The sequence below is a fragment of the Hyla sarda genome, chromosome 7 (assembly GCF_029499605.1).
Source record: "Hyla sarda isolate aHylSar1 chromosome 7, aHylSar1.hap1, whole genome shotgun sequence".
In the NCBI taxonomy this organism is placed as follows: domain Eukaryota; kingdom Metazoa; phylum Chordata; class Amphibia; order Anura; family Hylidae; genus Hyla; species Hyla sarda.
Window position 1 is genome coordinate 149,204,829 of NC_079195.1, and position 12,344 is coordinate 149,217,172.

Below are 12,344 nucleotides of genomic sequence, written 5' to 3' on the forward strand. Positions count from 1 at the left end.
GGCTGCCGAGAAGCAGGTGGTCTCCCCCAGGAACATTTGGCTCCTGAATTTCCACTCCTGCCACCACGCTGACTGCTAACGATGCTACCGCCTTGCGGCCTCAAGGGCAACCTGCATCTCTCTTCTTCTGATGATGATGAAGCCCCTTCTGCACCCGGCTCCAAATTGTGATCGGCTTCGTCATCATCAACAGGTGTGTGCACGTCACTGATGTCCTCCTCAGGTTCCCCAACAGTGTCTGCTTCAGGACCCTGAACACAACACCGCCTCCCACGTCACTCTCCGCATCACTACTTGGCCACCTAGCGGAGCAAGCGGTGCATGTCTCCTCCTCTTCTTGGCTGTCCAGTAGCTGCTGACTGTCCTCTATTAGATCATCCTTAGTAAATAGTGGAGCTGAACCCACAGCATAAGATACTTGGAGAGGGAACAGCATAGGACAAAGGCAATGAGAGGACAGGGACTGCTCCCCTGCCATGCCAACTGAGGGTAGTGTCTGAGGAACCCACCGACTGTTGACTGGGGGTGTCAGATGTCACTTGTGATGATGTGGATGAGCGTGTTAACCAATTCACGATGGCAGATGGGTTGCTGGTGGAGACACGACCGCTGGCTGATAACGGGAGCTCAGGCCTCTCGCTGCGACTCCTGCTGCCACTCGCCCCAAGTCTTCTGCCAACTCTGCCTTAAGTATTTAGGCCTCTGCCACTCCTCTGTGCACGTCCTGGCACTTCTCTGCCTGACATACTTAGTGCGTTTATGGGGGTATTACAATACGCTTCACTACTCTTTAAACAGTATTTGTCTTGAACAGCAACAGGTGATTACTTACGGCTGTCCTTTCACAGTATGTAGGCCCTTTACAGATTAACAGGTACAAGATGGTACACTACTTGGATGTACGTATGCGGTATGCACTGATGAGGGCAGTAAGATGCGCAACTATAGGCAGAAAAAACTCAGTATTTTTTAAAAACACCAGCCGGTTAATACTATTGTTTGTACTTTGACGGTATGGAGCACCTTGACAGATTAACAGGTACTAAATGGTACAATACTTGGATGTACCTATGCGGTATGCATTGATGAGGGCAGTAATATGCGTAACTAATCGCAGAAAAAACTCTGTATTTTTGTAAAACACCGGCTGGTGAATACTATTGTTTGGACTTTGACGGTATGGAGCACCTTGACAGCTTAACAGGAACTAAATGGTACAATACTCTGATGTACCTATGCAGTATGCACTGATGAGGGCATTAATATGCGTAACTATACGCAGAAAAAACTCTGCATTTTTGTAAAACACCGGCCGGTGAATACTATTGTTTGGACTTTGACGGGATGGAGCACCTTGACAGCTTAAAACGTGGTCTCAAATGGCTGGAGGTGCTCAACCCCAAATGCGGTTGTGAATTTATACTGAGGGAGCAGATCCTCCCCTTGTAGTCCATTGCTAGGGGCGATCCCCAGCATAAAAATGCATACAATGGAGGATGCCTGCAGCGGACTACAAGTGCCACAATAGAATCCTACACCAGATAGACGGTGTGGATGTGTAACAATTAGAATAATACAATACAGGAATATGGTTGCACTACTGTGGTAGATGCGAGCTCTGGTATGTCCTTCATATAAGGATATACTGGCGAATGTCTCAATTTTAGCATCAGTGTTGAGGGATAGCCAATGTCATTGTATACATCTACCACAGTAGTGCACCCATATTCCTGTATTGCATTATTCTTATTGTTACACATCCACACCGTCTATCTGGTGTAGGATTCTATTGTGGCACTTGTAGTCCGCTGCAGGCATCCTCCATTGTATGCATTTTTATGCTGGGGATCGCCCCTAGCAATGGACTACAAGGGCAGGATCTGCTCCCCCAGTATAAATGCACAACTGCATTTGGGGTTGAGCACCTCCAGCCATTTGAGACCACGTTTTTTGTTGTTTGTTTAAATGTTATACTTGGAGGTGTGTAAACTCCATATGTAATGAGCCTTGAATTTCTTCCAGGCAGCATTAGAGTAGCACCTGTGAGGCCATGCACCTATATTAGCCAATTTGGGTGGAGCACCTTGACAGCTTAATTGGAACTAAATGGTGCAACACTTGGATGTACCTATGCGGTATGCACTGATGAGGGCAGTAAAATGTGTAACTATACGCAGAAAAAACTCTGTATTTAAAAAAAAATTAAAAAACAGCCGGTGCATACTATTGTTTGGACTTGCACAGTATGTAGCCCCTTGACAGATTAACAGGTACAAAATGGTGCAATACTTGGATGTACCTATGCGGTATGCACTGATGAGGGCAGTAAAATGCGTAACTATATGAAGAAAAAACTCTGTATTAAAAAAAAAAACAGCCGGTGCATACTATTGTTTGGACTTGCACAGTATGTAGCCCCTTGACAGATTAACAGGTACAAAATGGTACAATACTTGGATGTACCTATGCGGTATGCACTGATGAGGGCAGTAAAATGCGTAACTATATGAAGAAAAAACTGTATTTAAAAAAAAAAAAAAAAAAACGCCCGTGCATACTATTGTTTGGACTTGCACAGTATGTAGCCCCTTGACAGATTAACAGGTACAAAATGGTACAAATGCACTACAGTCCACTGAACAATCACGTATTTCTGAACAGCAGCAGGACCCAACAGTGCAGCAACACAAAAAAACTAAAAATACAGGGATTAAACCCTAAATTGCACTGTCTCACAATTCTGAGCAGCAGAAGATTTGTGGAGCAAAAAAAAACTCAATTGGGCTGAAAAATGAGTAGATAAGATGCTTCAGAAAGTTCAGGCAGCTTGGAGATCTGTATGAGGCAGCTGACAGCTATCTGCCCCTCTCTGCTGCAATGCTCAATAACGTGTATAGGAGGTTTAGCTATCAATGATACTTCTCAAAGTAACAGCGCAGCACTCTGCACTCCTGCCTTTCCCTAATGCTGATGTGACTAGCAGTTGCAGTGTAACGCTGTGGTATGAGCTATTCACACACACACGCAGTCCCGTCCTCTCTATCTCAGTGCATAGATGAAATGAAGAGAGGCAAGATGGCCGCCAATTATATAGGGGCTGTGACATCACAGGGGTCAGTGAACACTGATAGGCTGCATCTCACATGTGATTCAGGGTCAGCCCGCCTACTTTCATTCCAGCCGCTGTTTCCAGCCCTCCCATAATCCCCTGCCCCTTGTACTCACATGTGGATCCTCCATCTTAGGTCTCCAATAGCCTGGAACGCTGTAAAATGGAGTTTAATGAAGCGATTTGCGCGATCGAATCGCAGCGATATTTGCATTCGTTGTGAATCGAATTTTTCATGAAATTTGTAATGAATTCAGGTTCGTCAACTTCGATTTGCTCATCTCTAACTACAACATAGCAAAAAAAAAATTGGGTGACAGTGCACATATACATTTTTACAAGGGGTAATAGGAGAAAATGCCCCCCCACACCCCATTTGGTAGTATGGAAATACCCCATGTGTGAACATCAAGTTCTGGTGCACTACAATACTCAGAAGAGGAAGAGCACCATTGAACTTTTGAAGAGAGAATTTGTTTGGAATAGAAGTCGGGGTGGCCTTGTGCATTTACAAATCCCCCATGGTGCCAGAATAGTGGACCCCCCCAACACACACACACATTTGACCCCATTTTGGAAACTACACCCCTCACAGAATTTAATAAGGGGTGCAGTGAGCATTTACACCCCACTGACTTTTGACAGATCTTTGGAACAGTGGGCTGTGTAAATGAAAAATTAGGGATTGCATAGGGATTGCATAGGGGTAGACATAGGGGTATTCTACGCCAAGGATACCCAAACAGGGTGCCACCAGCTGTTGCTAAACTCCCAGCATGCCTGGACAGTCAGTGGCCGGTATTGCAACAGCTGGAGGCTCCATTTTGGAAACACTGCCGTACGATATGTTTTTCATTTTTATTGGGGGGACAGTATAAGGGGGTGTATATGTAGTGTTTTACCCTTTATAATGTGTTATTGTAGTGTAGTGTTGTGTTTTATGGGTACAATCACATGGGCAGGTTTACGGTGAGTTTCCCGCTAGGAGTTTGCGCTGCGGCAGAAAATTTACCGCAGCTCAAACTTGAAGCAGGAAAATCACTGTAAACCCGTCTGTGTGAATGTACCCCCCTCAAACAATAATAGAAAAGATCCCCAAGATGGGTTAGGGTAAAAAATTATACAATATCAAAAAACAGGGAAAACCCCTAGTCAAAAAAAACAACTTATTTTGTTCCCACCCTTAAAACTTAGCTTTTATTTAGCCTTTTAATAACAAAAGTAGTTGGATTTTTTTTTTATAAAGGTAGTGAGTGAGTCACTTTTAAAACTACAATCCTTTAGCATGCTTGTGAATATACATGTCATATGCTCTGTGTCCAGATACCATTACTAGTCACCAGTGGCCTGCAGTAACCCTGGTGCTAGCGTCTATGAGCATGCTGTCAGGATCACTGTTAAAACCTACAATGCCCCCTCATTGTTAGGCTTTAACAGTGATCCTGACAGCATGCTCATAGACTGTAGCACCAGGGTTACTGCAGGCCACTGGTGACTAGTAATGGTATCTGGACACAGAGCATATGACATGTATATTCACAAGCAGGCTACAGGATTCTAGTTTTAAAAGGGACTCACTACCTTTATAAAAAAAATTCCAACTACTTTTGTTATTAAAAGGCTAAATAAAAGCTAAGTTTTAAGGGTGGGAACAAAATAAGGGTTTTTGTGACCCGAGGTTTTCCCTGTTTTTTTTGGTGTTGTGAATGTACCCTGTACATTCTCATGGGGGGGTGCAAATCTCCAGCTGTTGCAAAACTACAACTTCCAACATGCACTGGTAGACCATGCATGCTGGAAGTTGTAGTTTTGCAAAGGCTGGAGGCACACTGGTTGGAAAACCTTCAGTAAGGTTCTGTTATCTAACTCAGTATTTTCCAACCAGTATGCCTCCATTCGCATTTAGAATTTTCAGCGCAAATATTGCAAATTCGCAAATTTGCGAATATTGTAAATATATTTGCTATATATTCAAAATTGCGAATATTCGCTTTTTTCTACATATGCGCATTTGCGCAAATTCGTATATGTGAATATTCGCATATGCGCATATTCGCATATGTTAATATTTGCATATTCCTGCTTTAGACGTGAGGGCCAATTAGAATGATGCAAATACAGTTGTCAGAGGTTATCAACAACATCCCTAGCAACCAATAGTAAAGGTGCCCACCCCCTCACTGTTTTCTCCCTCAAATACGCGAATGTTCGCATATAACGAAAATGCCATATTCGCGAATATAGGACGAATATTCGTCTATATATTTGCGAAATATCGCAAATTCGAATATGGGCAATGCCACTCATCACTAGTAACTACAACTCCCAGCATGGTGAGACAGCCGTTTGCTGTTTGTGCATGCTGGGAGTTGTAGTTTTGCTAGATTTAGAGGTCCATGGTTTAGAAACCAACGCACAGTGATCTCCAAACTGTGGCCCTCCAGATGTTGCAAAACTACAAATCCCAGCATGTCCAGACAGCAAACTGCTGTGTGGGCATGCTGGGAGTTTTAGTTTTGCAACATCTGGAGGGCTAAAGTTTAGAGACCACTGTATAGTGGTCTCCAAACTGTAGTCCTCCAGATGTTGCTAGGCAACAACTCACCGGCTTCCGTAGTCGCAGGATCGCCGCACCAGGGAGAGGATCACCGCCTGCTGCCACTGGTAAGTGACCTCCTCCGCCGCTGCCGGTCACAGAACAGTTCCCCCCATTCTGCCCAGATTACTGTGTGTGGGCAGAACAGGGGAACTGAACTTTAACCCCCCTGCCCCCGATCTGCTATTGGTCGGTAGCCTCTGACCGACCAATAGCAGGGATAGGAGGGGTGGCACTCCTGCCACCTCACTGATATTCCTTCAGGGGGATCGGGGGTGTCTTGGACAGCCCCGATCCCCCTTATTTTCTTGGTCCCCAGAGATCCATATGACCCGGAATAGCCACAGATCACCGGTTCCTGCTGATAGATATATGCAGTCATCCCGGTCCGGTCCCCGCCTGTCGCATGACAGGGACCCAAATTCCCACGGGCGTCCAAGTATGCCCTGGTGCCTTAAGTACCAGGGCGTCGGAGTATACCTGTATGCCCTGGGTCCCTAAGTGGTTTAAACACATGATATATTTAGATTTTTGTCACACTTTAGTCATTTTAAGAGCAAAAAATGTTTGCAGGATTTAAGCCCAGAGGGGTGAGATCCCTGATAGCAATTTTAAAATATGTCACAGTAACTAGGCCCAAATTAGTTTAACAGGAAAAAAAATCGTACACCACATAGATGTACATACAGTTTAAACTTATCAGATGATGACAATACGCTCTGCTCAAAACTTTATTAGGCTACAAAAACAAGTGTGCTGGCCTTTCACAGTAACTGGCCCAAATTAGTTTGACAGGAAAAACAATCCTACACCACCTATGTATGCACAGGTTACACTTATGTGAGGACAATACGCTCTGCTACGCAACCTGTATTAGGCACTAAAAGCAGGTGACTATGACTTTAAGTGCTCACGCTAACTGGCCCTTATTAGCTTTAGAGGTGTAGAACACACCAGTGCTGCAGCACAGAGACACTGTGTAGTACAGTCCAATACAGTATTATTAGGCACAAAAAGCAGGTGACTATGGCGTTTTGTGCTTACCCTAACTGGCCCCTATTAGCTTTAGAGTTGTTGTACACCCCACTGCAGCAATACAGAGTCGCTCTGTAGTAAACCCAAAAGTTTACTTTGTCTCTCTCTCCCTTCCCTGTCTGTGCTTTTCTGCAGTAATTTGGGCTTGTGGGGAATCGCTGCTGTAAAGCAAATTTTTTGTGCAACACACACAACTCTCTCTCTCTGCAATAAAACACTCTCTCTGCAATAAAATGCTAAAAAGGCTGGCTGCAGCGATGGCTGCTGATTATATAGAGCTGTGACATCACAGGGCTGGCTGGCTGCTGATAGGCTGCATGCTGCATGCAATTCAGGGTGATATCGCCTGCCCGCCTTCCTGCCTTCCCATGTCCTCACATGTGGAGCTGCCATTTTATATGCCCGGGAGCCTGCACCGCACTAAATGGAGTTTAATGAAGCGATTCATATTATTGAATCGGATTTGTTACCAATCAAATGTTTCATGAAATTCTTATCGAATTCGGATTTGTCAGATTCGATTAGCTCATCCCTACTAGTAATCAATCAGATTGCGTTTTTCATTTTTAAAGAGGCCTGTGAATTTTAAAAAAAAAGCAATCTGATGGGTTGCTCTTGGCAACTGGTTGACTTGAACACTGCATAGGTTTTGATAAATCACCCCCTATGGCTTTAGGTCAGCACCTTTCATTTTTAAAGAGGCCTGTGAAAAATAAAAAATAAAAGCGATCTGATTAGCTGCTATTGGCAACTGGTCAACTTTAACTCTACACAGTCAGCAAAAGAGAGAAGGAAGCCGGCACATACGAGACTAAGCATCAGGTGTAGCGCAGGGTAGCACACAAGACGTGACTCATGAGAAGCCTGTAGCGGAGGTGCGAAGCCAAGCAAGCAGCATGTAGCACATGGAACAAAGAACACGGAAGAAGGCTGCACTCACCAAGCAGGTCTTTTATTCAAGTCTTGCAGACATTGAGTAGGCAACAGGCGGGGGAGCTGTGGTGGAGGATGGGGAAGACCGGAACAAGTTGTTTCGTGTGACTCGCGCACTTCCTCTAGCCGGAATTCTACACATGTTTTGATAAATCCTCTTCTATGGCTTTAGGACAGGACATGGAGCAGCATCACAAGGCACTGTAGGGCAAATAAAATACCCCACAAAGTGAACAAAACCTTGCTACTAGTAGCAAGCAAGGGAAGTCAGCTCTCACGACCCGTCTGCATGGCAAATCTCCAATGCAATGTAGAAAACAGCAAGTAGCCAGCTGTAAAGGAACTTCACTTTATTTCATGATAAGACATCAATAAAAGCACTCAAATGGCAGTCCATAAAAAAAAGAATACTGAAACATGCATGACGTTTCTGGTCTTGCAACCTTTATCAAATGCACTGAGCTGGTGGCATGGGATGAAATATATGGGATCCAGACAGGTGTAGGTAATTGGGACTGCTGATGGTGGAGGAGGAGTAAAGCTTACAGACCTGCAACCAAAATATACACCAGTTAACCACCATGAAGCCACCTGAAAGGACCCATACCCCATGATCCACTTACAATAGATTAAGTTGCAAAATGTAATCACTCTAAACAAAGAAAAAACTTAACACAAGAAAACAGAAGGAGGACATAAATGAATGAAACACGCAGAAGTGTGAATAGATGTCCAAAAACAAAACTGAACACAGTCAGTAGATGCTAATAGTGGAGGATTAGATTGGTTTTGAGATGTATCCCTTGCGGAAAAGATGTATGCAATAGGTAAATCCAATATACTTCTCTACAACGAAGGATTTTTTCCCGATCCCCTCCTCTATCAGGTACACTGACAGTTTCTATGCCCTGAAAATGGAAATTGCTCACGTCACCAGAATGCATCTCTATTCATTGTGGACTTAGCCCCTCTCAAATGTTCTTGAACTCTTTTTTAATTGATCTGATAGTGCTGCCTATGTATGATAATTTACATGTGTCACACCATGTGTGGTAAACTCCAAATGTGGTTTGGCAGTTGATAAACTGTTTAATTTTAAACTTTTTGCCATCTTTGCCAATGACTTCACTGGATTTAACAGCATATTTACATGTGACACAGCGGGCCAAGCCGCACTTGAAAAAAACGCACATAGACAGCCACCTATCATGTGAATTAGAACCTTTACGTAAAGGCAAAACACAAGTTCCCCAAACTGGGTGCTCGCCAGGTAGAAAAATTGCAACCATACTGAAGGAATTTGCCAAGAGATGGAACTTGATGTAAAAAGGGTAGATGTTTAAATATGATTTGTTTAATCTTCTGGTATTCTACACTATAAGTGGTAACTATAGAGATTTTAGGTGGAAAATCACGGTCCGACTTCCTCACTCCCGCATTGTGGTTAAGCAAGTCTGAACGTGACTTAGATTCCACTCTTTTTTTTTTTAGCTCCATCTAGTGCCCAGGTAGGATAGCCACGATTACTTCATCTGATACAAATATTATTACTTTCAGCTAAAAATGCTTGTGTGGTGGAACAGTTTCTTTTAGCTCTGGTAAATTCACCAACCAGTGCTGCTAGAACTGTATGTTTAGGATGGCATGATTCTGCCCGTAATATTGTGTTGCCAGCAGTTGGTTTTCTGTAAGTGGAAGTGTAGATGCTATTGTTATTGATGGTAAGTTAAATGTCTAGAAAAGGGGTGTCTGTGTGACGCCAAGAATACGTGAAAAAAAAGGTTGTGACAGTTATTGTTCAAATAATCCACAAATTGCTTAGCTTCTGATTTAGAGGAACTCAGTATGACAATGACGTCATCCACATAGCGTCCAAACCAGACTATGCTATCAAAGAATGGATTATTGTCACCAAACACATATTGTAATTCAAACCAAAATACAAATAAATTTGTGACAGATGGAGATGATTTAGCGCCCATTGAAGCTCCTGTTTTTTGTATGAAGAACTAATTTTGAAAAGAAAAAGTCTGAGCTGTATGTAGAGAATTGTTGCATGATGTCTGAAATGGCCTGCGAAGAGAAAATGTGATATGGCTGAATATAGGGATTCAATGTCCAGAGTTAGCCATGGATAAGAACCATCCCACTTGATTCCATCTAAGATGGAAAGCCAGTGTTTGGTATCTTTGATGTGACTAGGACAGAGAGATACCAGTGGCTGTAACAAAGAATCCAGCCACTGGCAAATCCGTTCATTTAAAGAACCAATTCCTGCCACGATGGGACGCATAGGTGGCGGGAATCGGTTCTTGTGGATTTTTGGGAAGTGAATGAAAAGCTGGAATAATGGGATTTTTTACTAGCAAATAATCAAATTCTCGTTGAGAAATGACATGAAGAGCCAAGCCATCTCTTAGCAAAACCTCCAGATCTCTACAAAAATGAACAGTAGGATCACATGCAATTTTGCAGTATGTTTGTGTATCGCACAGTATATCTCTGTTAAGAGCACAGTATAAATTAGTGTCAATACAATACGCACTGTAAGACTGGCGTTATCCCTAAATTCCTTAAGTGCTCTCCTCTCCGACGGCGATAGATTATCACGACCTTCATTACAGCTATGACTTTTAAAGTGAACCAATTCCTGCATAACCATATCCTGAAATTTGTCCATAACCGGACTCCTAAAATGAATGGGGTAGAAATAAGGATTGGCAGTTTTGAAGCCTGGGGAAGAGGAGACCTCAGCTGATCGTCCCAAAGCCTCAAACTCCAAACACCTTAGTTGACACAATGTCACCTGTTCTTTAAATGAGTTAGAAATTTTTTTAGCAATATGGGTGATATCATCATTGTTAGGCTTTTGTGTAACTTCAAAATCACTGGCATCAAAATGTTTTTTTTTTAAGTGAGAGCTCTGATAAATTTATTGACATCAACAATAGTATCAAACACATTGAAATGAAAAGTGGGTGAAAAACTGAGACCTTTGGCCAACACCTGTAACTGTGATTCACTAAGAATAACTGGAGTCAAATTGACAACATCTGAACAAGGTTCTATTTATGTCGGCTTTTGTTGTCCAGAGTGGACCTTCTTGGACCGATGCTTCCTCCCCCCTCTCCGCTGTCGTTTTTTTAGACCGGCCGATGAGAGGTGGAGGGGGCATTGGGACCCCGATTAGAACTCACATGATCAGATGCGTCTGATGTATCAGACATGCAGTCAGAGGTTTCTGACTCCAATTGTCCAAAAGTTACCCGGGAGGTTTTATTTCCCTGTTCTCCTTTGTTTGGTCTATTGAAAGACTTTTGAGTGCTTTTATTGATGTCTTATCGTGAAATAAAGTGAAGTTCCTTTACCACTGACTACTTGCTGTTTTCTACAAAATCTTGCTACTGCCGAAGCAGCTCCCAATCCCTGTCATATTCCTAGTAGCCAGGCCTATTCTTTAGACCAGGGGTCCTCAAACTACGGCCCGCGAGCCACATGCGGCACGCGGAGCGCATTTACCCGGCCTGCCGGGTGTTTTTGCCTTAGGACATCCCTGTGTTTCGAAAGATGCTTTCGGAACACAAGGATGCCTCTGTGAAGTCCCTGTGGCCCGCGTTTACTTTAAAAACACAGGGACCGCCGGGAGCAGGCGCAAGCAGCGACGTCACTGACGTCCCATGCGTGCGCCCATGGCAACCAAGCGCGGAGCAGCGGAGAAGAAGAGAAGAAGCAAGGATGCGCGCACTGGTAGTAGGTAAGTGTTTGCCAGCGGCGCGTCCCTTCGGGGGAACATACTGCCAACGTAATTTGGGGGACTATACTGCCAGCCTAATGTGGGGGAACATACTGCACCTAATGTGGGGGAACTATACTGCCAGCCTAATGTGGGGGACTATACTGCACCTAATGTGGGGGAACATACTGCCAGCGTAATGTGGGGAACTATACTGCCAGCCTAATGTGGGGGAACATACTGCCAGCCTAATATGGGGGACTATACTGCACCTAATGTGGGGGAACTATACTGCCAGCCTAATGTGGGGGAACATACTGCCAGCCTAATGTGGGGGGACTATATTGCACCTTATGCGGGGGAACTATACCGCCAGCCTAATATGGGGGACTATATTGCACCTAATGTGGGGGAACATACTGCAAGCCTAATGTGGGGGACTATATTGCACCTAATGTGGGGGGACTATACTGCCAACGTAATGTGGGGGACTATGTTGCACCGAATGTGGGGGAACATACTGCCAACGTAATGTGGGGGACTATATTGCACCTATTGTGGGGGAACTATACTGCCAGCCTAATGTGGGGGACTATATTGCACCTAATGTGGGGGAACTATACTGCCAGCCTAATGTGGGGGACTATATTGCACCTAATGTGGGGGAACTATACTGCCAGCCTAATGTGAGGGACTATATTGCACCTAATGTGGGGGGACTATACTGCCAGCCTAATGTGGGGGACTATATTGCACCTAACGTGGGGGAACATACTGCAAGCCTAATGTGGGGGACTATATTGCACCTAATGTGGGGGGACTATACTGCCAACGTAATGTGGGGGACTATGTTGCACCTAATGTGGGGGAACATACTGCCAATGTAATGTAGGGGACTATATTGCACCTAATGTGTTGGAACTATACTGCCAGCCTAA